At 48.1% G+C, this 27,411-nt stretch overlaps 1 protein-coding gene across 2 annotated transcripts in view; it reads left to right on the plus strand.

Annotated features, from left to right (window-relative positions):
• Positions 1-5,734: 5,734 nt before the first annotated feature.
• Positions 5,735-27,411, plus strand: part of DNAJB5 (DnaJ heat shock protein family (Hsp40) member B5) — a 45,103-nt gene continuing 23,426 nt past the window's right edge. The window contains exon 1 of one of the 2 annotated variants that reach the window (XM_077463157.1): positions 5,735-5,875. The gene's annotated coding sequence lies outside the window, so the exon portion shown is untranslated. The remainder of the gene's footprint in view (positions 5,876-27,411) is intronic. The other variant, XM_077463155.1, reaches the window with a different exon arrangement.

Consider the following 27,411-nt stretch of genomic DNA (forward strand, 5'->3'; position numbering starts at 1 on the left):
CTGTACTCCAGTGGCTATTGATTCCAGAACCACCTCTTCGGGCACTGCCAGCCCACCTGACTGCAGCTGCCCCTTTCTCCAGGCCTCTTGGCTAATCTTCCACAGTCCTCCCAGACTGAATCTCCATCCATCTCAGACTGCTCTCACCCAGTCCTCTCAGGCATGCCTCTCAGTCCTCTGACTGTAACACTCATCAGCCCACCTGGACGACTTCTTCCCTGGAGCTTTGCCTGGCAGTGTTCTCCTGCTGTCCTCCTCCTGCTCCTGTTTCTCTGGTCAGGACACCTCTGTGTCGGGAAGAGGGTCCCTTCCGCACCAGATTAGTGGGATACCCTCAAGGGTCTATACGACAGCCTTCTAATGCCGCGTACACACGAGCGGACTTTTGAACATCCAAAGTCCGACGGAATGATTCCGTCAGACTATTCGATCGTGTGTGGGCTGCAACGGACTTTTGATTCGCCAAAGTCTGATGGACTTTAGAATATGGAACATGCTTCAAATTTTTCCGACGGAACTCCGCCGGACCCGGTCCCTCCGAAAAATTCGCTCGTGTGTATGCTATTCCGACGGACTAAAACCGACGCTAGGGCAGCTATTGGCTACTGGCTATGAACTTCCTTATTCAAGTCCAGTCGTACGTCATCACATTCCAATCCGTCGGAGTTTAGCGTGATTGTGTGTGGCCAAGTCCGCTCAGTCGAAAAGTCCATCAGAACTCTGTCGGAACTCCGGCAGAACTCCGGCAGAACTCCTTCGGAAGTCTGTCGGACATAAGTTCTCTTGTGTGTACTGGGCTTTACAGTCCATCTCCGCTTTCCACCCCAACTCCACCTGAGTATTTGAGGGGGCCTGCCCCCTGCCAGCCCATCCGTTGGAGATTGGTCAGGGCCCTCAGAACACTTCAGACAGCTCCTCCTCATCTCCACTCCCATTCTTCTGGAAGTTTTAAGTAAGTTCTAGAAGTAGTGGGAGGTTTCAGAGATGCTGCCCGTGAGTCATCCAACCCTCCCTGAATCACTCACCCTGACCCAGAAAAAAAACACAAGCTTGGCTGCCAGCCAAGCCTAAACAATTTTCCTACACTAACAAAAACCCATTCTAGCACAATAGAGGTGGCTACAGGACTGGATGGGACTAGTCCCAGGAGGACAGAAATATGCAGCAGAAGAAAAAGGAAAGGGAAGCCCGTGTTGGGGCAGTCTCATGTGGGATGTGAGAGGAGCCCACAGAATGGATGGCTGAGTTGGAAAGCTGCCTTTTGTGGTGTTGGAGAGAGCTTGGGCCGCCATATCGGCTAGGCAGGCATGAAGTGATCCAGGAAAACGGAAAAATTTTACCTGATACTTAAAGCTGATACACACTATAAGAAAATTGAGCAAACATTTTCATCCAAAGTATTTTCGTACGATTTTTGTATAGTGTGTACACAACTTTCCACAGCCATTTCCGAATTTTCGCCTGAAAATTCCCGAACGGACAAACTCTAAAATTTTTCTCGTGCGGGAACAGAACGAACGATTTTCATCTAATGTGTACAGTTTCCGTACGATTTCTGTACAAGGAAAATCAGAAAAGCAAGACTGCGCATGATCAGAAACAATAAACAACAAAAAAAGCCTTTGTCGTACGAGAATATTCATGAGTTTTTTTACGAATTTTCTTTCATCGGTTCCGATTTGCTGTCAATCATCAAGAAAAATTGGACGAACGTTTGCCCAATTTTCTTATAGTGTGTTCCCCACTTTACATACTTGCCAACTTTCCTGAATTTCCCAGGACATTCCCGGGATTTAGACCTTTGTCTCGCTTTTAGCGTTTCCCAGGAAATGTCCCGGGAAATCCGTGTTTTCCCGTTTTTTCGTCGCCACCGGTAGAGGTCTGCAGCCAGCATTAGATGTCTCCGCCGGCCGCCATTTTACAGAAGACCAGAAGTAACAAGTCACTCGCCGAGGGGAACAACAAGAGGCGGAGCCAGACGGGTGGTGCCCATAGAAACTGAGCTGCCGCTGACCCCCCGCTCCACGGCCTGCTGCCGGTCTGTGACCTGTTGTGGGATCGGCCGCGGGGCCGGGGGTCGGTGGCAACACGATTTCTATTGGCAGCCACCCGGCCGGCTCCGCTTCTTGTTTGTTCCCGGCCTCAGCAAGTGACCCGTTAGTACTTCTGGTCTTCTGTAATGGCGGCAGGGACTCCGCTGCGGGGACACCTGATGTAAGTCAGGGGGGGGCTCCACTGGGGGACACCTGATGTAAGGGGGGCACCACTGGGTGACACCTATTTTAAGGGGGAGCTCCACTGGAGGACACTTGAAGTAAGGGGGACACAGCGGTTGGGACACCTGATATAAGGGGGGCTCCACTGGGGACACCTGGTGTAAGGGGGAAACCTGATGTAAGGGGGGCTCCACTGGGGGACACCTGATGTAAGGGGGGCTCCACTAGGTGACACCTGATGTAAGGGAGAAACCTCATGTAAGGTGGGGCTCTACTGGGGGACACCTGATGTAAGGGGGGCACCACTGGGTGACACCTGTTGTAAGGGGGAGCTCCACTGGAGGACACTTGATGTAAGGGGACACCGCTGCTGGGACACCTGATATAAGGGGGGCTCCACTGGGGACACCTGGTGTAAGGGGGAAACCTGATGTAAGGGGGGCTCCACTGGGGGACACCTGATGTAAGGGGGACTACACTGGGTGACACCTGATGTAAGGGAGAAACCTTATGTAAGGGGGGGCTCTATTGGGTGACACCTGATGTAAGGGGGAAACCTGATGTAAGGCGGAGCTCCACTGGGTGACACCTGATGTAAGGGTGGGCTCCACTGAGTGACACCTGATGTAAGGGGGAAACCTAATGTAATGGGGGGCTCCACTGGGTGACACCTGATTTAAGGGAGACACCACTGCTGGGACACATGATGTAAAGGGGGGCTCCACTGGGGGACAGGTGGTGTAAGGAGGAAATCTGATGTAAGTGGGTCTCCACTGGGGGATACCTGATGTAAAGGGGGTCCACTGGGGGAAACCTGATGTAAGGGGGGCTCCACTGGGGGACACCTGATGTAAGGGGGGCTCCACTGGGGGACACCTAATGTAAGGGGGACACCTGATGTAAGGGGGGCTCCACTGGGGGACACCTGATGTAAGGGGGCACCGCTGCTGGGACACCTGATGTAAAGGGGGCTCCACTGAGGGACACCCGATGTAAGGGGGACACCTGATGTAGGGAGAGGCTCCACTGGGGGACACCTGATGTAAGGGGTGTAAGGAAACCTGATGTTATTCCCTTCAGATCCGCGATATAGCCGAATGACAGTGTGGACCTTCCGCCTCTTCGGTGCCCACCTGTGCCACTTGCCTGTGCACAACAATGCCTCCTACTAGTGCCCACAGTGCCACCCATCAGTGCCCACAGTGCCACCTATCAATGTCAGAAATAAGTGCCTCATCAACAGTGCTGCCCATCAGTGTCACCTACCAGTGCCCATCAGTGCCACCTATGAGGACCCATCAGTGCTGCCTCATCAGTGCCGTCTTATCTGTGCCCATCAGTGCAATCAGTGCTGCCTCGTCAGTGCCGTCTTATCAGTGCCCATCAGTGCAACCTCATATGTGCATATCAATGAAGGAGAAAAATTACCTGTGTGCAAAATTTTATAACAAACTATGAAACATGTTTTGTTTTGTTTTTCAAATGTTTCTGTCATTTTTTGTTTCACATGTTAGAAAAAAGTTTTTGAGAGAGCAGGAGTCAAATCAGCATGGATACCACGTCCCAATAATTAATAAAGAGAAAAGAATGGGGGGGCCAAAAAAAGGGAGCTGGCGAGTCACCAAGTCGGGTAACCTTGAAATGCCTTTCTACGCCTGAATGGGCAAATCTGTTTTTATGAATGTTTGAATTATATTATTGCTTTGTACAATATGAATAAAATTATAAGATTTTATCTACTTTTTTGTTAATTGTGTGATTTAATACCCTAAAAGTCCCAGGGGTTGGTGACTCCCCAGCTCCCTTTTTTTGGCCCCCCCATTCTTTTCTTGTCATTTTTTGTTTGTTTAGCAAAAGATAGAAACCCCAGCTGTGATTGAATATCACCAAAAGCTCTATTTGTGTGAAAATGCTTAAAAAAAATCCATTTGGGTACAGTGTAGCATGATGGCGCAATCGTCATGTAAAGTAATTGGCCTGGGCAGGAAGGGCGTTTAAGTGCCCACTATAAGCCAGGGGCGGATCGGGGGGGGGGCAACAGGGCAATTGCCCCCTCCGAAAATGCGGGTGGCTCCGCGGGTGATCGGGTGGGCGGCTTCGCGGGTGACAGCCCGTGGGCGGTTCCACGGGTGTCGTTCCGGGCGGGCGGCTCAGTGGGTGACAACGCAGGTGAGTGGGGGGGGGGGGAAGCTGGGCAGCTCAGTGTTTGAGCAGGGGAGCAGGGAGATGACATCATTTCTCACTGCCCTGCATCTCTGCAGTTCCGCCCTCACTGTGCGGGAAGCAGTGGGCAGCAGAGAGATTACATTATCTCTCTGCTGCCTAATTTCACTCTGGGGACAATACGCAAAGTGTGGCAGGTGACATGGCAAGTGACAATCCGCAATGTGTGGCAGGCTACGTGGCAAGTGAAAATCTGCAACGTGTGTCAGTGACGTGGCAAGTGACAATCCGCAATGTGTGGCAGTGACGTGGCAAGTGACAATCCGCAATGTGTGGCAGTGACGTGGCAATCCGCAATGTGTGGCAGGCTACGTGGCAAGTGACAATCCGCAATGTGTGTCAGTGACGTGGCAAGTGACAATCCGCAATGTGTGGCAGTGACGTGGCAAGTGACAATCCGCAATGTGTGGCAGTGACGTGGCAAGTGACAATCCGCAATGTGTGGCAGTGACGTGGCAAGTGGCAATCCGCAATGTGTGGCAGGCTACGTGGCAAGTGACAATCCGCAATGAGTAGCAGTGATGTGGCAAGTGACAATCCGCAATGTGTGGCAGGTGACGTGGCAAGTGACAATCTGCATTTGGTGACAAGTGACGTGGCAAGTGACAATGTGCAGTGTGTGGCAAGGGACACCCTCAGGGCTCCCACTGATTCTGCATTATGGTGAGTTGAACCATTTATTTTTATATAACAATGTAATAATAGAAATAATGCGCTTCAATCATCCTGACACCATAACAACCGTGGTGCCGTGATGATTGAAGTGCCAATACCAGCCATTTCCCGATAAATTGCCTCCAAAAAAACATATTTTGTAGCAGTGCCCCTCCCGAGACTCTGGATCCGCCCCTGCTATAAGCAAGTGGTTATAAAAATGATCAATGATATGGAGATTGGCTTGTTGGATGTTTATCTCGACTTGTAATACACAATAAAGCTTTTTGAACGTAAAAAAAAAGAAAAAAAAGATCAATGAGAGGTTCTCTTCAGTTGGCATGGCACCAATACCGCCATCACCAGGGCAACAGGCTCAGGTCACATGACGTCGCATCGACCAACCAGCCGGAGCGCTAACGGTAAAGGCTCGGCCAATCAGCACTCAGCCTGCTTCCGGTGTCTTGTAAAATGCCAATCGGCGGAGGCGCGTGAAAAGGGTTTCAGAATTAAAAAAACTAGACTAAGCCCGCCCTCTGGGGGGGGGGTGACTGACAGATCTGGGACGGCTGGGAGTCCGCCGCCAGCTTATTGGTGGAGGTTGGACAGCGAGCGCCCAATGGTAATGGCGCTAGAGGGGGGGCCAAGGTATGCATGTGTGTGAGAGAGCGGTGCGGGGGCGGGTTCCCCGTGACGTCACCTAGATGCCGGTTACACAGGCTCCCGCTCTGCGTTTGGATTCAGTTGGGCGCTGAGTGAGGAGGCAGCCGTGCGGCGGACAGGTAGGAGAGCTGCGCATGCGTGACATGTCCCAAATGTGTTTTGTACACCGGCTCATCTGCATACCATTACCCGTCATCCCCCCCCCCCCTACTGTGCCCCTTGTGAGTGTGTGTCACCCTGTGTGAGGGGACCGGGGCCCCCAGAGGGACCTGGACTGCCTGGGGTCAGTGTGGAGCCTCAGTGCTGCTCTCTTATACTCTTTATATGGGGTAGTGATAGTTCTGGTGGGATAGCCATGAGTTACAACCAAGTTGGAAAGTATCAAGAGTTTTTTTTTTCTTTAAAATAAATATCACAATGTTCTAATTGTTGGCTGTGAATTTGTATCCTTCATGGTGAGGTTCCTCGTTACTCGTGGGGTGGGGGGTCTGCCGATCGTCCTTGTACTGGGACCATAAATGGTTCTTCATGACCCCCCCCCCCATGTCTGTGTCCATACCCCTCTTCCAAAACTTTCTCTGCTGCCCCAGCCCCATGTTCTTCGTCCCATCACCTTCAACGTTCCTCCTTCATTGGGTGCTGGTAATCTTCGAGACCCCCCAACTTTGATGATCTCCTTACTTGTACAGAGGTCCTCATAGTCTTACCACCCCACTATAATAAATACCCTTCCCTTGTCATGGGTGAGGCTGGTGACAACCCCAGACACCTTCCACCATTGTAACCAGGACCCTTCCGGAAAAGTGGATGTGCTTTTGGGGGGGTCAGTTCTAGGTGGACGCTCCTCGCCTATGATGTCAGAACCCTTGTGTACTATTGGTGACCCCCCCCCCGAAATGTGTTTACCTCCTGGACCCCCTATATCTGCACCATGGGTTGTTGTACTCAGGGGACCCTCAATGGCTGCCTTCCCAGCTTTTTCATGGGTGCTCCTGCCCCTGGCAAGATTTGCCCCTCCATGACTGGTTATGCTGGACATTCTTTTGTGTCTTGTGGAGGAGCCCTCTTATTATGTGTCCTTCTCTTCATACTTCTGCCTGGATCTAACCCTTTCTATAATAGCTGCCCTCCCAGAATTTTTCTCTGCCTTCCTACTGCTGATCACCTCCATGGCATGATCTACCCCTCTATGCCTGGCTAGGCTGGACAACATTCCATGGTGTCTTATGGAGGAGCCCTCTTATCTGTCCTTCCCTTCATACTTCTGCCTGGATATAACCCTTTCTTAGCTTCCCTCCCAGAATTTTTTTTTCTAGGGTGCTCCCGCCTTCCTACTGCTGATCACCTCCATGGCATGATCTGCCCCCCTGACTGGTTATGCTGGATATTCCATTGTGTCTTATGGAGGAGACCCCTTATCATCTTTCCTTCCCTTCATAAGTCTTCCTGGATATACATCTTCTATAATAGCTGCCCTCCCAGCTTTTTTCTAAGGTGCTTCTGGCTTCCTACTGCTGATCACCTCCATGGCATCATCTGCCCCTCTATGGCTGGCTATGCTAAGGGTTCCACTGTATCTTATGGCTGAGCCCCCTTTTATTACCCTAGTACCCAGATCCCCCTTCTTACCCTCTTACCTTGCCCTTCATACTTCTGTACTGACCTGACCCCTATAGAATAGCTACCCTCCCAGCTGACATGGGTGCTGCTGCCCTCTTAGTTTTGCTCTCCACGGCTGGCTATGCTGTACATTCCATAATGTCTTATGGCAGATTATGTCAGTCCCCAGATGCCTCTTATCACTCTCTGACTTTGCCCTTTTTTACTTCTGCCCTGACCTGATCCCTATATAATAGCTACCCTTCCACATGTCCCAAGGGTTCTGTTGCCCCCCTCAATCAGTGGACGACCCCCATGCCACAATTTACCCCTATGACTGACTGAAATGGGCATTCTATTGTGTCTTCTGGCAGAACCTCCTCGTATATCTTCAATCTCCTTCTTTCAATCTCCCTTATCAACCTCTGTCCCTGCCCTTTATTCTTCTGCCCTGACTTAACCCTTCTATAATAGCTGCCCTCCCAGCTTTTCCTGGGGTGCTCTTGTCCTCCCTCCACTGGGCAGTCTTAAGCCCTCTTATATATGGGCACAGACCCTCTTATTACCCCTTATCTAGGCTCTTCATTCTTCTGGCTAGCCTACGCCCTTTATAATAACTACCTTCACAAACTTACCAAAGGTGCTTGGGCAACTCCATGGCATGATCTGCCCTTCCACAGTTAGCTATGTTGGACACTGTATGGTGTGTTATGGCAGAGATCCCTTATTTTACCCATGGACCTCAAATGGCAGAACCCCTATATTACCCATGGACCCCCCAATGGCAAAGCCCTTATGTTACCCATGGACTCCCAGTGGTGGAATTCCTATATTACCCACAGACCCCAATGGCAAAGCCCCTATATTACCCATGCACTCCCAATTACAGAGCCAGTATATTACCCATGGACCCAATAGCATTGCCCCGGTATTACCTTTGCCCCCCCCCCCCCCAATGGCAAAGCCCCTATATTAGCCATGGACACCCAATGGCAAAGCTCCTCTATTACCAATGGGCCCCCAATGGCAATGCTCCTATATTACCCATGGACTCCCAGTGGCGGAGCCCCTATATTACCTACCTTATCCCAATCATCCTTTATCACCTTCTGTCTGATGATCCCTTTATTCTTCTGTCCTGGCCTGACCCCTCCATAATTGCTGCCCAGTGACAGAAGCCTCCAGTGACCGCACGCGCCCCCCCCAATAGTCTGCCAACGGACAACTTGGCTGCCCCATGTGATTGGCAGTTCATGTATGATGAAATATTCTCATTGTTTCTTCCTCTTGCTGATCCGGCATCTTCACTTTGTGTTCTTATCAGGTGTCAATGGATATTACCCCGATGGAGCCCTGCAGCTTTGGTTGCTCTTTGAGCTTTGACTATGCTAGAGGATCTAATTGGAGAAAACCCAGAAACCCTTCCAAACTGTAGATTGGCATTAATAATGGCAAATGGGGTGACTATAGGACATTGCTGTCAGCACTGATTGTCATTGACTCTGTGACCCCCCCCCCCCCCCCCCCCAACCTACCTTACTCCTTCGTGAGGGACTCTCCAGCAGTCTGTGACCATCGGTGTGAACTATGAGTTCCAACATGGTGGGGGGTTTGCAGGCACCTAGATGGTTGCCTGTATCTGTTCCTCGAAGACGGCTAAATCCTCCACTCTTACAGATTTAACCCTCACAATAAAACATTTGACTTAACCCAGCATGCTGAAGCCTCTGCTGCTGGCTTACATGATATATGGGTCTTCCTAAAGGGAATTGTGCCTTGTCTGTTCTAGGTCAGTGCCCCCCTGTCTTGTCTCGGTGCCCAGGAACAATGGCACCCTGGTTGAGCGGCGCCTTGGGTCAAGAAATGGTGTGATTTACCGCTTTCTCCTGCTTGTGCTGCCTCCCCTCCACCATGTCCTCAGCTTGGAGTTCATTCTTAGTAACGTGACAGGCTCGTACCAGGCTTCATTGATAGGGAAAGCCGGCATCGCTGTCATGGCACCAAATTGCCCTTTGAGCAATCAGGAGTAGGAAATGTTTTCAGCCATCAAGCCCTTGTATACCCTCTAATCAAACATGATGGAAACTAGGACAAAGGCATTCATGGATTAGGGGGGGCTCTGGGCCATGATGTAATGCTTCTGGATCTGGGTGGGTGTCACAGTTAACCCTTTGAGTGCAAGGTTCCTCTTGTTTCAATGAGGGTCTCAAATTTGGGAGGAACGGGCCAGCGTGGGCTTTACAGCCTGGCGGAGCAATCTGTCTGGATGGTGTGGTATTAATGGCAAGGATCGGACAGGACCGGCTGCCGGTTCCAAGCAGTCTGTTCTCCAGCTGGGTGAGCATAATGCTGGCTTTCCTTATTGGGTCTCCAGCAGCCTGTGCTATCCAGATTGTAGGTAGCTTGGGGAAGGGTGTAAGGTGCCAATTTAGCCTGGCACTAATTAATGCTTTCGTGATTGGCGCTTGAAGGGGCACTCTGTTCTTGACACGCACAGTAATACAAGCCCTAGAAGAATGCACAATGACATGGAGAAGCTTCCTGCAATCCCCCCCCCCCCCCACCCCAGCTGAGATCCTGCGGCTTGTGTGTCCTATATCCATCCCTGGAATGTACTTCCTCCTCCTCCTCCTGCTATTCCCAGAATCCCAGCTCAGGAAAAGAAATCCATGCGTTTTCCCTGCTGCTTAGTTGTGTTGATGAGTCCAAACATGCACCAAAATAAGTCCTCGCTGGTCAGTCTATGACCTCGGTCATTATGGAACTTCAAGCCTGGATCAGTCTAGCTGGGATGATTTCTGACCACCACCACCAACGTAAAGGACCAGTCCATCCCAACATGAGGTTCAGTTATGAGATGGAGTCTAATCGATTTGATTTACCTTTTTGGATCCTAATATTGGTTGGGAATGCTACTGCTGAGACTCGGCTGCCATAATTCCCACCCCATATGCAAAAACGGAATTCTGGCTGGCCGCATGTCCGGTAAAAATCACCTTTTTATTTCAGCAAGTCCATAAAAACATGAAGCTTGTTAGCTGGTCATGCTGTTCCCCTCTGTGTCGTTTTCGATGAATTTCACGTTTCCTTAGCGCCTAGTCATAGCTAACATATTCGAACCCCTGCTGGATTTTTGGCCACCCCCTCCAATTGCATTCTTATATTGACATGTATTAGGAAATGCAACAGGGATGGTTGGAACCCCCTCATAATGGGAACAGCAGGTGTTCAGAACTGGAATCCCAGCACAGGGATGGTGGGAACCCTTCTATAATGGGCACAGCAGGTGTACAGACCTGGGAACTCAGTATAGTGATGGTGGGAACCCCTCTATAATGGGCACAGTAGGTGTTACAGACCTGGGAACACAGCACAGGGATGGTGGGAACTCCTCATAATGGGCACAACAGGTGTGCAGACCTGGGAACCCCTCATAGTGGGCACAGCAGGTGTGCAGACCTGGGAACCCCTCATAGTGGGCACAGCAGGTGTGCAGACCTGGGAACCCCTCATAGTGGGCACAGCAGGTGTGCAGACCTGGGAACCCCTCATAGTGGGCACAGCAGGTGTGCAGACCTGGGAACCCCTCATAGTGGGCACAGCAGGTGTGCAGACCTGGGAACCCCTCATAGTGGGCACAGCAGGTGTACAGACCTGGGAACCCCTCATAGTGGGCACAGCAGGTGTATAGACCTGGGAACCCCTCATAGTGGGCACAGCAGGTGTACAGACCTGGGAACCCAGCACAGGGATGGTGGGAACCCCTCATAGTGGGCACAACAGGTATACAGACCTGGGAACCCCCTCATAATGGGCACAGCAGGTGTACAGACCTGGGAACTCAGTACGGGAATGGTGAGAACCGCTCCTAATGGGCACAGCAGATGTACAGGAGTGGTGGGAACCCCTCATAGTGGGCACAGTATTTGTACAGACCTGGGAACACAGCACAGGGATGGTGGGAACCTCTAATTATGGGCACAGCAGGCATACAGACTTAGGAACTCAGGTTCTTGGGTACTTACCAGTGCTTGGAGTCAATACTGACTTCTCACAGCCGCTTCTTATTGTACCGGGTCTCTGGTGCGCCATCATGTATATGGGAGCCGGCTGTGACTTCTGGAAGAATCGCAACCGACTCCCCATTGCGCATGTGAGAGTTTGAGCGGCAAGGTGGGACTGGTCTTTCAGCCTCATGCGACATGTGCCAGGAGGCTGCAGGCAGGGTGGAGTTTTCAGGGGGTGTTCATAAACGATAATGAACCACTAAAGGACCAGCCCATCCGCAATGTACTGCAGACAGGCGGCCCGTGCAGGCAAAGCGACGTACTGCTATGTCGCTGCCTGCTTCCAAGTTTAGGGCACAGCGGGAGTTTGTCAGCAGGTCCCAGCCAATGATTCATGGCTGGGACCTGCTGATCAGCTGTGTCCAATCACAGCCCAGAGCTCTGTGTTGACAATCAACACAGAGCTCTGCACAGAGGGAAGGAACCCTGTGTTCCTTATCCCACAGAGATCATTAGTAAAAAGCAGCACATAATACACACAACACATCGTTAGGTGCACATTTAACCCTTTGATCACTCCTAGATGTGACCCCTTTCCCGGCCAGTGACAGTGTATTGGCACTGATCACTGTATTGTTGTCACTGGAGATGTCAGTGTCAGATTGCCCGCTGCACTATTACTGAAATAAAAAATTCCAGTATAGAGATGCCAGCGAGAGTGTTCAGGCTTGCAGCACAATTCATGGTTTGTATACTGAATGCACCGGGGTTCAGGGCTCAGGATAAATGCCATGGTGCTTGCTGCCAGCTATTTTATATATTGCTTTTGTGTATATATTTTTTTCACTTTTTTTTTATTTTTTTTCCATTTTAAAGACTGTTTTCCTCTAAATGCATCTTTTAACCAAGAAGTGTTTAATCTACAAATACTGATTGGTGGTAAACTTCCAGGGCCACCGGCGGGGGGGGTGAATCAGCCCTCAAGCAGATTGCAGCATTTTGCATTCACGTCGGTTGTATTCAGACAGCTTGTAGTAGGCAGTAGACTCGCACTTCTCATCAGTGACTCACTCAGCCATCAATTGCTGCAAATAGCAAAAAAAAATCCCCGGTCTTCCGCTTTTTCCTTATCGGGATGTATTCCCAGCTGATGATGGTCTCGTGTTTGTCACATGGAGGGGAGGAGAGACCGCTTGCACACAGTGACGGATGGATCTTAAAGCACAACTGGCATCAGATAGTTGTTCATACGCCATACATATGTGTGCCCAGTAATATGTCTGTGTTCTGTCCCCCACTACCACGTTTCCCTCTCTTCCCCTTCGGCTAAACCCGAAGGGGAAGAATCTTTATTAACAAAACAGGGTGGGGGTGGGGACTATTAGGAAAAAAAAATGATAAAAAGTACTATATGAAATATATTGAATAAGCTAGGCCAGTGATGGCGAACCTTGGTACCCCCGATGTTTTGGAACTACATTTACCATGATGATCAACTACGCTGCAGAGTGCATGGGCATCATGGGAAATGTAGTTCCAAAACATCTGGGGTGCCAAGGTTTGCCATCACTGAGCTAGGCTGTAGGAAACAATAAGTAATTCTCACCAGTGATGCTGTATTTAGGGGATGCAAGTTTTAGTGCAACATGTGCTCTGATAGCTGGTTCCTTCTTTCAGTCTCCTAAGATTGGAGTCTGAGCTCCCAGGGTGCCCATGTTGACTTTCCTTAGACTAAAGGCTAATGGGAACTTTTATTAAAGCTGAACAGTTTCTAGTTTCTGCAAAACCAGTAAATGTTGCCGCTTCCATCTAGTGGTCAAATTTGATATTGTAGGGCAAATGTTCCCTGCAGGAGGCAGAACGGTAACCCTTCCCCCTGGTATGTACGGCCTCTCGCAGAGAACCCGTGTAATTAATATGTGTTCAGGTTTAAAGGGATGAGGTGGCAACCCACAGGCATGACTCCTAGAGGCAGAGGCATGATGGGATTTGTAGTTTCACCACAGCTGGAGGGCCAATCTTGCCTACCCCTGGCTTAAAGTGTAACTAAAGGCAAAACATATACAATGGAACCTTGGATTACAAGCATAATCCCTTCCAGGAGAACGCTTGTAATCCAAAACACTCATATCAAAGCGAGTTTCCCCATAGAAGTAATTGAAAACGAAGATAATTCTTTCCGCATTGACTTCTATTGTATGCATGTGGCCAGAGGTGGGGCCCCGAGAGACTGTGGAATAGGGTACCGATACTTTTTTTAAATGTCAAGTGACAAAGCACAATACAGACTAACCATATCTTTATAATTATAAAGAACTGTAACTGGCATTGGCACTGATGAGGAGGCCCTAATATGCAGCAGCGCTGGTGAGCACTGATAGGTGGCACTGACTGATGGGCACTGATATGCAGGACTGATAGGTGGCACTGATATGCAGGACTGATAGGTGGCACTTATGGGCAATGGTAGGTGGAACTGTTTGGGAGGCAGTGGCACTGAAAAAAATTGCAGCACTACAATAAAATCGATAAGAGTGAGCTGTACACTGCAACGCCCATCTTGATACACCCTGCACTCGGCCTCAGTAAACGTAGTCAGAATGCAGCCGCAGACATCTTGTTACACCCAGCCCATACAGTATATGGGCTGGGTGTAACAAGATGTCTGCTGCTGCCTTGTGACTGCAGGCTACTGAGGCCGAGTGGAGGGGTGTACATCCTCTGTTGGAGGCTCGGTCTGTCACTTCCGTTAATGATTCTGATGGCTGTGCCTGCGACCCCCCCCCCCCCCCCCCACCCCTGCCCCATAACCTTCCTCCGCTGCAGCCTGCAAGGACTCGGGGCAAATACTCGGAATGGGCACCGATACTATTATCGGTGCAACCCTACTCTGGAATACTCGGGAACGGAGTGTTTCCGAGTGTCATCGGCGCCCCCCCGCACCACTGCACACCGCAGAGGCTTGAATCCTGCTCGTTTTGTGAGACGGCGCTCGCAAACCAAATTTGGGATTTAAAAATAATAGTTTGTATTGCAAAATGCTCCTTTTTTTTTTTTTTTTTTTTAATTAACCTTTATATATCCTTTAATTTGCAGGGATTTTCTCTCACTTCCTGTTTTGTTTATGGGACAGAAGGGAAAGGGAAATCTCCCTGATGAGACACAAATCGAAACCAACAGCGCTCTCTATTCAAAAAAAAAAGATAGTTCTACTTTTTTTTTAATGAGCCCCATTAAAGTGGTTCTGCTTTTACGTACAAATTTCAGGTGGGGGTTGCTTGTTATAATTACACGGTCAACCCAGGCCTGGGCAAAGCAGCGAGCCAATTGCATGAGGCAGAGTTTAGATTGCTGCTGCCATGGTAACAGAGATAGAACGTTGGAATTTTGTAGAAGTATCGTTAGTGAGGAGCGGTTTCCTTTTTAAACGCAGCGGCGAAGGGGGAGCGCTCTGCGTTGGCAGCGCCGGAGTCACGTTCCCAGCTGCGGTCCCCTGATTCATGGCATTTAATAAATGCGGGTTCCTGGAGAGAAGCGTTCCGGCGCGCTGAGATGCAAGCACAGTACATCACGCCGCAAAAAGCCTTGGGGGAGGGGCTCGCCGATTTTTGTTCTCCGCAGACGTTTTCCCCCCGGAATGTTATTAATAGACGCCGAACAAGTGCGATACGTACTGTACGCCGATCACCGCCTGACACATGGGAGAGAAATTCCAGGAATTACCTCCATGGCAGGCTGGATGTGTCAGCTGCTGCTGCTGGGAGGGGGGGGAGGAGGCGGAGGCTCTCCCATTTCCAGGCTTTTCTGGCCAAAGAGGGAAAAATCGTCACTTCGCTCCTCGGACTCCTAGGATTTAGTGCTGAAGTTTAACCACTTGCCTACAGGGCACTTACCTGCCCAGGTTCAGCTTTCAGGCGCTGCCGCACTTTGACAATTGCACGGTCGTGCTACACTGCACCCAAACTAATTTTTTATTTTTATTTTTTATCATTTTTCTTTACATAAATAGAGCTGTTTTTTGGTGGTATGTAATCACTGCTGGGTTTTTTATTTGAAAAAAAAAAAAAAAAAGGTCAAAAACTTTGTTTCTGTCAGTAGATTTTGTAACAGTAATTTTTCTCCTTCACTGTTGGGCACTGATGGTGATTAAGTGGCACTGATGAGGAGGCGCTCATATGCCACACTTATGGGCACTGATGAGGCGGCACTTATGGGCATTAATAGCGATTAGGTGGCACTGATGAGGAGGTACTCATATGCCGCACTTATGGGCATTAATAATGATTAGGTGGCGCTGATGAGGAGGCACTGGTATGCAGCACTTATGGGCACTGATGAGGCGGAAATAATAGTGATTAGGTGGCATTGATGAGGAGGCACTCATATGCCGCACTTATGGGCACTAATAATGATTAGGTGGCGCTGAGGAGGCACTCATATGCCGCACTTATGGGCATTGATGAGGCGGCACTTATGGGCATTAATAGCGATTAGGTGGCACTGATGAGGCACTCGTATACCGCACTTATGGGCATTAATAATGATTAGGTGGCATTGATAAAGAGGCACTCGTATGCCACACTTATGGGCACTGATGAGGCGGCACTTATGGGCATTAATAGCGATTAGGTGGCACTGATGAGGAGGTACTCATATGCCGCACTTATGGGCATTAATAATGATTAGGTGGCGCTGATGAGGAGGCACGGGTATGCAGCACTTATGGGCACTGATGAGGCGGAAATAATAGTGATTAGGTGGCATTGATGAGGAGGCACTCATATGCCGCACTTATGGGCACTAATAATGATTAGGTGGCGCTGAGGAGGCACTCATATGCCGCACTTATGGGCATTGATGAGGCGGCACTTATGGGCATTAATAGCGATTAGGTGGCACTGATGAGGCACTCATATACCGCACTTATGGGCATTAATAATGATTAGGTGGCATTGATAAAGAGGCACTCGTATGCCACACTTATGGGCACTGATGAGGCGGCACTAATAGTGATTAGGTGGCACTGATGAGGCACTTATGGGCACTGATGAGGCGGCACTAATATTGATTAGGTGGCACTGATGAGGCACTCATATGCCAAACTGATAACTGATAGGTGGCATTGATAGGCGGCACTGATAGCCAGCACTGACTGGCATTGCTAACGGGCACTGATTGGTGGCACTTGTGGGCAGTGGTAGGCACTGATTGCTGGCACTTTTGGCACTATATTGTAATCAGGGCACTGATTATCAGTGCCCTGATAACATGTGTAGATGTCCCCCTGCGTGGAGATGCCGCTGATCGGCTCTCCTTGCCACACACTTGTCAGTGTGAGGCGAGGAGCACTGATTACCCACATTTACATGTGACCGGCTGTGATTGGACACAGCCGATCACATGGCTAAAGAGCCGCAGACGTGGCTCTTTTCAGAGATCGGGGTCGCGCCGTGTCCTAGCAACAGGGCGCCGCGCACGCAAGAGCCGCTGTCCTGGGATGACGTCATATGACGTCATCCCAGAATGAGAGCCGCCCCGAGGTCATTTGTATATTAATCTGCTTATATTTTTCCTGCCTCCCTCCCTCATCAGCGTGCTAATGACATTTTTATATAAAACCTTTCAGATTTGCAGTGACCTCATCACCGGGTCTCTGTGCTTCTCTAGGCAATGCAGGCAGATTATAGCTGGTGGGCGGAGACCAATCATGGCTGGTGGGAGGGGCCATTAGGATGCTGTACATGGCTTCCTGAAATCGCAGTCCCTGAGGCAAGCAGTGGGCTGGCACTTGGGAGGAGTTATGCAAATACCAAAGTGCCTTGATGGGCGGGTGTCAGTCTGGAGGAGGGGGCGTTCCTAGGCAGGCTGTATTTGCATGGGTAATGCCCACAGTTGACACTGAGCCCCCCATGATTGAACTGAAATCCAATGAATGAAAAGGGGACGGGCCATGGACAGCTCGGCTCAGGAGGAAAGCACTAGATCAGGGGCAGGCAGCCTGGGGGCCCTCCCAGCTGTTGCAGAACTACAAATCCTATCATGCCTCTGGGAGTAACTGTAACTGCCAGCCTTGCAATGCCTCATGGGAAATGTAGTTCCACAACAGCTGGAGGGCTCCAGGTTGCCTAAGCCTGCAGGAAATTTAATTATAAGCAGATTAAACTGCGTGCATTGTATAGAGAAGCACAGGGACCCAGTGATGGGGTCTAAAAAGAGGAACGTTTAGAAATCGGAAAGGTTTTATATATAAATGTCATTATCCTGTTGATAGGGGGGAGGCACATTATAAGCAGATTAAATGTCATGTACAGAAGAGTCAATCAGTAAACGCGAGCGAAAAGAGCGTTCCGCTTTACACAAAGCACTCGGGAGTGACAGCGGGCCACGTACCGCAAAGAACATTGGCAGCCTTCAAACTGTGCCGTACCACCACCCACACAGCTCACCGCCGGTACATACTGTACCCGGCACAGGGACACCGAGTGCACTGGGACATTAACCCTTTCCCTGCCATTCCCTGGGGGGGGGGGGGGGGGGCATAATCCTCAGACAAAGCCGCCTTCCGCCATTACTAAGTACCAGGACTAAAACTGAGACTAAATGAGGAGCTCTGCAGATGGATGGCAGTGAGATCCTGCCAGACTACTGATCATGATTGGTCTTAGGTGGGCATAAGTGGAACAGTCAATAAAAGCCTAATTTGATCGGTTTTTAAACAATCTTCCACTCGGTGGTTGTTCCTAACCAAGAAAAGAATCAATTCAGTTGAAGGTGGTTAGATCCGATCTATACTTTTCTCATCAATATGAATTTTTTTATTTATTTTTTTATTGATCCATCCGACAAAAGATACAATTCTCTCTTTGGAACAATTATTTATGCATTGATCGTATGGCACCATGTGGGGGAGCAATTTAGATTTGTGTTACTTACCAGATGTTCATTAAAGTCAGTGTTTTGAATTGTAGGAGGCCTACTCAGATGTCTAGGGGGGGGAGGAGGGGATGTGTGGTCCTTAGATTCCTTCCTCCCCTGCCTTAGGGGGTTCTCTCTTCAGGAGAGCCCCTAACCTAATACATTAGTCTGTTTCAGCTGACCATGTGGAGTGGGGTCCACCAGGCCTCTTGACTAGGTGTACATGAGTGTGCCATGGCCACCCGTCCAGGGCGGTCAGGGAAAGGTCTTTCCTCTTCAGGAGAGCCCCTAACCTAGTATTCATTGGTTGGCTTTGGCTGACCCATGAGGAACGTTATCCACCAGGTCTCTTGACTAGGTGCACCTGAGGGTGCCATGGCCACCCGTCCAGGGCAGTCAGGGAAAGGTCTTTCCTGTTCGGAAGAGCCCCAAACCTAGTATCCACCAGGCCTCTTGACTAGTGTGCCATGCCCCCCCAGGGAGGTCAAGGAAGAGTCCAATCTCTTTGGGAGGGGACCATATGAGGCACTCTTAGTGTTTTTTGTTTTTCGCACTGCAAAAGAAAAGTAATTTGCATTGGCCTGTAGAAAGTAAGGAGAGTGACAAAACTTTCCAGAGCCTGCAGTTCTGTAGAGCATGTGTCACAGGCCCACCTCCTCTTATGCAGAACATCACAACATTATTAATGCCCTTCTTTTTGCTCCCCCCCCCCCCATGGTAGGCCAACTAGATCACCCTCTCTACTGCTGCACCCAGTGCAAACCTTTGCTTTGACCCATTGCTTTGCTGTGCCCATTTCAATGTGGGGTGGGGAGGATCTTGCCATAATGTGCCAGGATGCACAACCGCTCACTGTATTTTCTTTGTGTTTCTCACCGTTTTTTGTAAATTCTTTAGACTGTAAGACAGTGGTTGTCAACTTTTTTGACATGGTGGACTTAAGTGCAGCCCATGACGTCACCAAGAGGGCCACACTTAATATTTAGTGGCTGAAATGCTACAGAATGCTGTCAGGGACCCCAGGCATACAACAGGAGACTGGCGAGAGGCCGGAGACATGTTGCGGGAGACTGGCGAGAGGCCGGAGACATGTTGCGGGGGACTGGTCAGAAATTGCAAATCCATGGGTCCATACAATAAGTGTCAAAGGGCCATTAGAGCAGTAAAGTTTAAAAATCCCAGAAGGTCGGCAGATTCTCATATGCCACTAACAGCCATTCCACCGTCAGCATTGCATAGATCACTCATTTCACCAATTCTAATATTTAATTGGACAATTGATTTGAGGATTACGTTTTTGCCTTAACAAGCATCTAAAGTAGCAGTAAATATTGATGGTTTGAGTTATGATGTCACTGATGACATCAGTTCCTGTAGCAGTGTCATGAATGTTCCCCCTGAAAAGAAGTTGCGTTCCCTTCCCTCGGCTGATGTACGTGGGAAGAAACTCTCTTCTTAACTTTACGCTACAGAAGAACTAATTAACACAAGTTTATAAGCAAATTAAATCCCCACAGCAGATGTAGCCATTCGAAAACTCAACGTTATTAGCGGATAATTAAAGCTAACTGAGCATGGACAGCCATTAAGTGATGCAGCTTCCGCTAATAATTGAATGCAGTGTGTGGAAATTTCTGCTAAGTGCCTGACAGACAGCCAGAGCCAAGGGAAAGCAGTTTATTCTCATCCAGCTCAGATTTTTCACAAACTCCATTTTATATACATAAAAAAGAAAAAAAAAAGCCAGGCAACATTTTAGTGCTGTATAAAACCAACATAAGCGCCATCAATCGCATAATAAGGAGCGATCATTCTCAATAGCAATTGATATACATCACAGAGCTTTCCAACATGGTGGAAGAAATTCTGCAAGATTCATTCAGGAAAAACCTGATCACATATGAAAGAACTGGATGTTCATTTAAGTAGTTATATATTTTTAACAAGCAATAAATTAGGTTTGCAACAAGCCCTCACTAACCTTTCTAGCTGCAGGTACTGTAGAGAAATCCATATTAAGGCTGGGTTTCCCACGCATCCGATTCGCAACAGCAGGAGATTTTGACCGGCTCTCTATGGAGCCGGTTCACATATCTCCGCTGTGACTCTGGGGCGAATTTGCACAGGAGCCCCGTGCGTCTTTTGGTCTGTTTTAGGTCCAAACTCAGCCAAAAATTTGGGCTGGAATCGTACCTGAAACGGTGAATGGGAACGCACATGACCCCTGCTGGGAGCATCAGTTGTAGGTGTAAGCCCAGCCTCAAAGTCCACAATAGAAGAAGTCAAGTCCAGCCATTGTCTCAGCTCACCCAGTGCTGGCTCAGCATCTTATATTCCCCTGCCTCCCCTTCCCAGCATATACTCAGCAGCTCATCTTCTCCTGCTCCCCTTCCCAGCAGTGATTTACCTGCTTATCTCTTCCTGCTTACCTCCGGAATGTCACTCAGCTGCTCACCTCTCTCGGTTCCCCTTCCCAGCAGTGACTGAGCTGCTCCTCTCTCTCTCTCTCTCTGCCCCCCTTTCCCACCAATGACTCAGCTGCTTCTGTCACTCACTCACTCACACACACCAGTGACTGAGAGTCACAAACCATGAAATCAGACAGGACAGTTAAATCACACTTAAAATGATAAAAGTAAATAGAACAAACGTAGTAAAAAAAATAGCCAAACATCAGGGAGCTGGAGATAAGCATAGTAAAACAGCAAGCAGGATCTGGAGCCAGAAGGGATGTCAGCCAAGCAATTCTTTTAACAGGAATGCAGAAGAGCGTGTCTGTGATGTTGACTGACTTAGGCGAAGGCAGAGATCCTCTGGGCTGGACGGCTTAAAGTGGTTGTAAACCCTTACAACCTACTTTGACCTACATGTAAGCCTAGATTAAGGCTTACCTGTAGGTCCTAGAAATATCTCCTAAACCTACACGGTTTAGGAGATATTTGCCGAAAAACAGGCACCGCTGTCTACGGCGCATGCGCCGTAGACAGCCGCGCGCGGGCGTGACGTCATCGCGGCTCCACCGAATGACAGCAGCAAGACCCACCGAGAAGATGGACGTTCCGGACTACAGGGGACAGCGGTGACATTACTGGCTGACACATAATGGACTACTATGCGATGCATAGTAGCCCATTATCCTTTACCTTTGCAGGTAATCAAAGAGGAAGTAAACCCATCACGGTTTACTTCCTCTTTAAGTAGGCAGGACTGGTGAGCAGAATATCAACAGCTGAGTACCTGTGGAGAGGTAGGAGCTGGTAATTAGCTGACAGCTGAGCATCCAGCTCAGAGAAGGAAGGGCTGAGCCCAGCCCTGACATTGAGCAGCTCATCTCTACCTGCTTCTTCTACCAGAGGATTGCGAGGCAAGAATCTAAGAACCACCAAGCTGAAAATTAGCTTTAATGTGGCAAGTTAACAAAGTAATTGACCCCTTTACACACAAACACACAGTAGCCGCTACCATGAGTTTTAATGAAAAAGGTCAGTTCTGAACTTTAAAACAGGCATGCCTGGATCACTCGCTTCCACAACCAGGCAGGAATGTAACAGAGTTTACACTATGGTAGCTTCTTCAAAGAGACAAAAGTTATTGGATTTCTAATTAGAGCATTCAGAGATTCAGCTTAATGATTTTAAAATATGGTTTTAATAAAAAGGAGCACAGTGGCCTCCATCATCCTTAAATGGAAGAAGTTTGAAACCACCAGGACTCTTCCTAGAGTGGGCCCCCTGGCCAAAGTGAGCAATCGGGGCAGAAAGGTCTTAGTCAGGAAGGGGACCAAGAACCCGATTGTCACTCTGACAGAGAGAGAGGGGAGAGAGAGGGACAACCATCTCTGTAGCACTCCACCAATCAGGCCAGTATGGTAGAATGGTCAGACGGAAGCTACTCCTCAGTAAAAGACTCATGACAGCCTGTCTGGAGTTTGCCAAAAGGCACCTGAAGGACTCTGACCATGAGAAACAAAAATTGTCTGGTCTGATGAAACAAAGATTGAACTCTTTGGCCTGAATAGTGGGCATCATGCCTGGAGGAAACCAAGCACCGCTCATCATCTGGCCAATACCATCCCTACAGCGAAGCATGGTGTTGGCAGCATCATGCAGAGGGGATGTTTTTCAGCGGCAGGAACTTTGAGACTAGTCAGGATCGAGGGAAAGATGAATGCAGCAATGTACAGAGACATCCTTGATGAAAACCTGCTCCAGAGCGCTCTGGACCTCAGACTGGGGCAAAGGGTTACCTTGCAAAAGGACAATGACCCTAAGCACACAGCCAAGATAACAAAGTAGTGGCTACGGGAAAGCTCTGAATGTCCTTGAGTCGCCCAGACTTGGACCCGATTTGAACATCTCTGGAAAGATCTAAAAATGGCTGTGCACCGACGTCCCCATCCAACCTAATGGAGCTTGAGTTTCTGCAAAGAAGAATGGGAGAAACTGCCCAAAAATAGGTTTGCCAAGCTTGTAGCATCATATTCATAAGACTCAAGGCTAGTATATTTGGTGCCAAAGCTGCTTCAGCAAAGCAAAGGCTGTGAATGGGATTATTTTTTTTAACGTGGTCTGTTTTTTTTTTTTTTCTTGTATTTATAAATTTGCAAAGATTTCAAACAAACCTCTTTCATGTTCTCAATAGAATTTAGAGGAAAATCATGAATTCATTTTTTTTTTTTTTTTTTATTTTTTTTTTTTTTTTTTAGGCTGTAAAATAACAAAATGTGGAAAAAGTGAAGCGCTGTGCATACTTTCCTGATGCACTGTAGATAAAGTTCGGCTTTTCTTCCATTTTTATGCGATTCTCAGTATCCTTAGTAGTTCAATCAGTTAAAAAAAGAAGAAAAAAAAGACCAATTTAATAAGCTCTTTGAGTCCCTGGGGAGAAAAGTGCTATAGAAATATATATATATATTTTTTTAAATATTAAAAATTAAAATATAAAAAATTTAAACTTTAGTTACACTTTCGACAAAAAAAAAAAAAATATGTAATTATGATGGTGCCACTAATAAGGGGCAGAATTGGCACCTGTCTGCTCTGGAGAGGAGCGCAGTGCTGAAATTTGCCTTTTTCCCCAGTTGACGGTGATCAGCCTCTGCTGAGTTAGTCATTTCCATTCATTCAGCCACAGGAGCGAGGTCCCCCCGTTCTTCCCGATCTCCGTCTAGAACATTCCTGCATACTCTGTCCAACAACCAGCTCAGTGTGTAGAACATGCTATTATCCCTCAACAACTCCACTGACAGCTGCAAAACTGCCTTAAAGGGAAGCTAGTCTATATTTTCTGTAAGTATTCGCTGGGTCCTGTTGGTGAACCGTGTACCTGGAAAAATAATTTTTTCGATTCATGGATTACGGTGTCAATTTTATTTTTATTTTTTTCCGATTATTTCCTGCATGGTTGCTTTCTTTGTGATAAATTGCATTAACTGCCATTTAGTTTGCTTACTATGATGCTCCTACTATTATCTGTATTGTAAAAAAAAAAAAATTTAATAAAAATGTCTTGAATGCACTTTATAAATGATTTTAATGTGGCGCTCTTACTTATCAATAAATAATGCATCTGAAGGTGTACTTTAGGGCCCATCTGTATTTTACACCACGCAGTCAGCATGCCGCTTTCCAATGTTAATGCAGAACCGGAAGAACAGCATTCATACATAACGAGCAGATATGGCTGCCTTCGTAGACCTGTGTAATTAAAGGCTTATAAATAGAGCTTTAATTCATGCCTGTATGTCTGTATAACTCAGAGGTAGACAAATAATATGGAATTCATGAGCTTGTTCTGTTCAATACAGGACCCAATAGAATTTTTTTTTTTTTCCTTTTTAGGCTCGGTTCACACAGTGGGCGGCACGACTTGCAGCGCCGCGACCTGCACACGATCAGCGGCGACTTGCAAAACGACTTCTGTATAGAAGTCAATACAAGTCGCCGCAAAAGTAGTACAGGAACCTTTTTTCTAAGTCGGAGCGACTTGAGTCGCTCCTATTAGAACGGTTCCATAGTACAGAACGGAGCACGACTTGTCAGGCGGCGAAGTCGCCCCTGTGTGAACCGAGCCTTAAAGAGCCAGCTCCATTGATGACAACTAGAGGCAACCTCAAAGGGTGCGGCTGTTATTTATTTTTTTTTTAAGGAGCATTGGTTACATGGCTCCAGCTCTGATATAACTAAACTTCTACATATAAACAAAGATTTAAAGCCCAAAATCAGGATATTGGCAACCCCCTCTACATAATGGCTGGTAAAAAAAATATATATATATATTATCCAGATGCTTATTCTTCACTTCTGCCCACAGACCCCCACAACCACCAGGCCAGGGTTGTGGGAAAGAGGCCTTTGTCTTCATCAGCAAAGAGAGAGAGAGTGCTGTGTCAAGGTGTCTCCCCTGGCATGGCCCCCCCCCCCCTCACGTTTTAGAGCATGTGACCTAGTATGGTTCAGGGAGAGAGAGGAGGCATTCTTCGATAAGTCCCCCTTTGCTAGCAACCCAGGCTGCATTCTCAGATAAATGTCTTGTGTAGATTTTGTGGGACCTCACACTTTTTCACTTGATTTTATGCATGAGGTTCTCCCTTAAACCCTGTGCCAGACTCAAAGGGTCTCGTATGGAATTTGGGAGAGGATCCCATGCCTTTTTGTTTTCATGGTGTCAGCCGTACAATTCATACCAGACCTAAAGGGCTTGATATGAATTTTTGGGGGGGACATCACACTGCCCCCCCCCCCCCCCCAAAAGCTCCACTCCTGTCATTTAAAGACTGTCATCCTAGGTTAGAGGGGGGTGAGAGAGAGAGAGAGGGGGTGGTAGAAAGTTAGCTTTATCCGAGAATGGGCCTTTAAGTGAATCCATAGTCACATAATGATCCTTCTCTCCTTTACTTTCTGGTATCCTCCTTTTGGGTGTCCACAAGTGAAGCCATAGTGACATGATAATCCTCTCTTCTGTTTACTTCCTGGGATCCTTCTTTGGGTTTCCACATCACTACCTGCTTGATGTGCACACGTATTCTTGATGGAGGGAACACTTCTAGAGGCTGGGTCCTCTCTCATAGGCTCCAGAGGCAGGAGAACTCAAGGTGGGCCGATGAGGGGTCCAGTGCCCAAGGAGAAAGCAAGCAGAAAAAATATCTGGTCTGCCGGACAGGATATTGGCTTTACTCATACAGTTAACCGTGAATTTGATGCATGACGCTGTTGCATGAGTTAGTAAGAAGTGTTTGGAATCAAGACTGAGTAGTAGGGTAAATGATGCACAATGCATTCAAAATACATTTTTTACTGGATTGGGCTTTAAAGCGGAGGGCCATTCATTTTTTAAAGTGGTTGTAAACCCTTACAAACCACTTTGACCTACAGGTAAGCCTAGATTAAGGCTTACCTGTAGGTCCAAGCAATATCTCCTAAACCTATATGGTTTAGGAGATATTTGCCCGAAAACAGGCACCGCTGTCTACGGCGCATGCGCCGTAGACAGCAGCGCGGCATTTCCAAGAATGGAGCTGCCGCGCGTGTCGACTCCCGTGCGCATGCGCAGGAGTGACGTCATCGCGGCTTCGCCGAATGACCGCGGCGGAGCTGCGAGACGCCACCAGCAAGATGGATGCGGCGGACTACAGGGGACAGCGGCGACTTCGCTGGCTCCTGTGTCAGGTAAGTGACACATAATGGGCTACTATGCGATGCATAGTAGTCCATTATGCTTTGCCTTTGCAGGGAATGAAAGAGGAAGTAAACCCATCAGGGTTTACTTCCTCTTTAAGTTTAGTAAAAGTCAGCAGCTACAAAAAGTGTAGCTGCTGATTTTTAATAAACAGACACTCATCTGTCCCACGGTCCGCCCAAAGCCTCGCTCCTCTCCCTCTCCTTAGCGCCGGCACTGCAAGTGTGGGCACCCGGCTTTGACAGCTTGCGGCTTCACAGCCGCGTTTGCACTGTGCCTTCTCAGTGGCCGGGCAATCAGAATGGTCAGAAGATTACAGGGAGGGAGGGGGAGAAGAGGAGTCGCCTAGGCAGCGAGAGCTGAAGTGGGAGAGCTGGGTACCTGTCAAAACTTGGTACCCACTCCCCCCTGAAAAAAATACATGCCAAATGTGGCATGTAAAGGAGCGAGGAGTGTTAAAGTGGAAGTTCTACTTTTGGGTGGAACTTTTAAGTATAATTCACTTGTTCTGGGTGTAGGTATAGAAGCTCCAGAAATGTAAAGTTACTTTATATAACTTGCTAGTAACTACTACAGATATGTAGTCTGAAGATCCTAAAGAGAGCCTTTTTCTTTTGTATTTCTGTGTACTTTGCCCATAATAAGTAAAGTAACAGGATAGCTGTACTGTAGGAACCCTAAAGGGGCATTAACTCGTATATCTGCGTACCACTTTTCCCCATTCTGGATCCCAAAAAAACGCCCTGTAGTTCTATGGGGGGACATGTGACACAACCCAAGTTTTCCCAAAGTTCTCGACAAGTCAAAACTTAAAACGAATCCTTTTGGGGCCCCTCGCTTGTACCTCCTTGAATGTTGCATGTTGAGGATAAATGTTGTGTAGTGTTTCATTCTGAAGTCAATATATTTCTCATTTGTAAATGGTTAACTTGCATCTGTCCTATATTCGGTCCTCTTCATCGCTTGGTTCATCTTCATCCCGCACTTGGAATGTCCCAAAGCCATTGTCAATTTTTTTTTTTTTTGGTTAATATGTTTTTAGTTATAGGCATCTCACGGACTTCTCATAAGTGTCACAGAATAAAAATTTGCTAGAAGATCAATTTAATGTTAATTTCTTTGGTTGTTTGAGATCTGCGATGCGGGAACCCGCAGTTGATTTGCAGGGTTCTCGTATCGCAATAGTGTGAACCGGCCCTTAAAGATTAGAGAGAGAGGTTCAGCGTTAGAATACATAAAAAGTACTGGCAGATGGCCCAGAGGTACTGTTTTTTCAGCGGAAACCAGTCATATGAGGATGGATTAGCTTCAGGAATCCCTATAACCTGCTATGGGGATTTGGAGGCCTCTACAAGTTGTTCCTGGGTGAAATTAAAGTGTGGTGGTTACCAGCCTCTCAACACGTATATCTCCGAGATCTACTTCCAAGATTAAACCTAAGCCTACAGAGTTTAAAG

The sequence above is a fragment of the Lithobates pipiens genome, unplaced genomic scaffold (assembly GCF_037356315.1).
Source record: "Lithobates pipiens isolate NorthernLeopardFrog02 unplaced genomic scaffold, aLitPip1_a1.2 Scaffold_3, whole genome shotgun sequence".
NCBI classification, from domain to species: domain Eukaryota; kingdom Metazoa; phylum Chordata; class Amphibia; order Anura; family Ranidae; genus Lithobates; species Lithobates pipiens.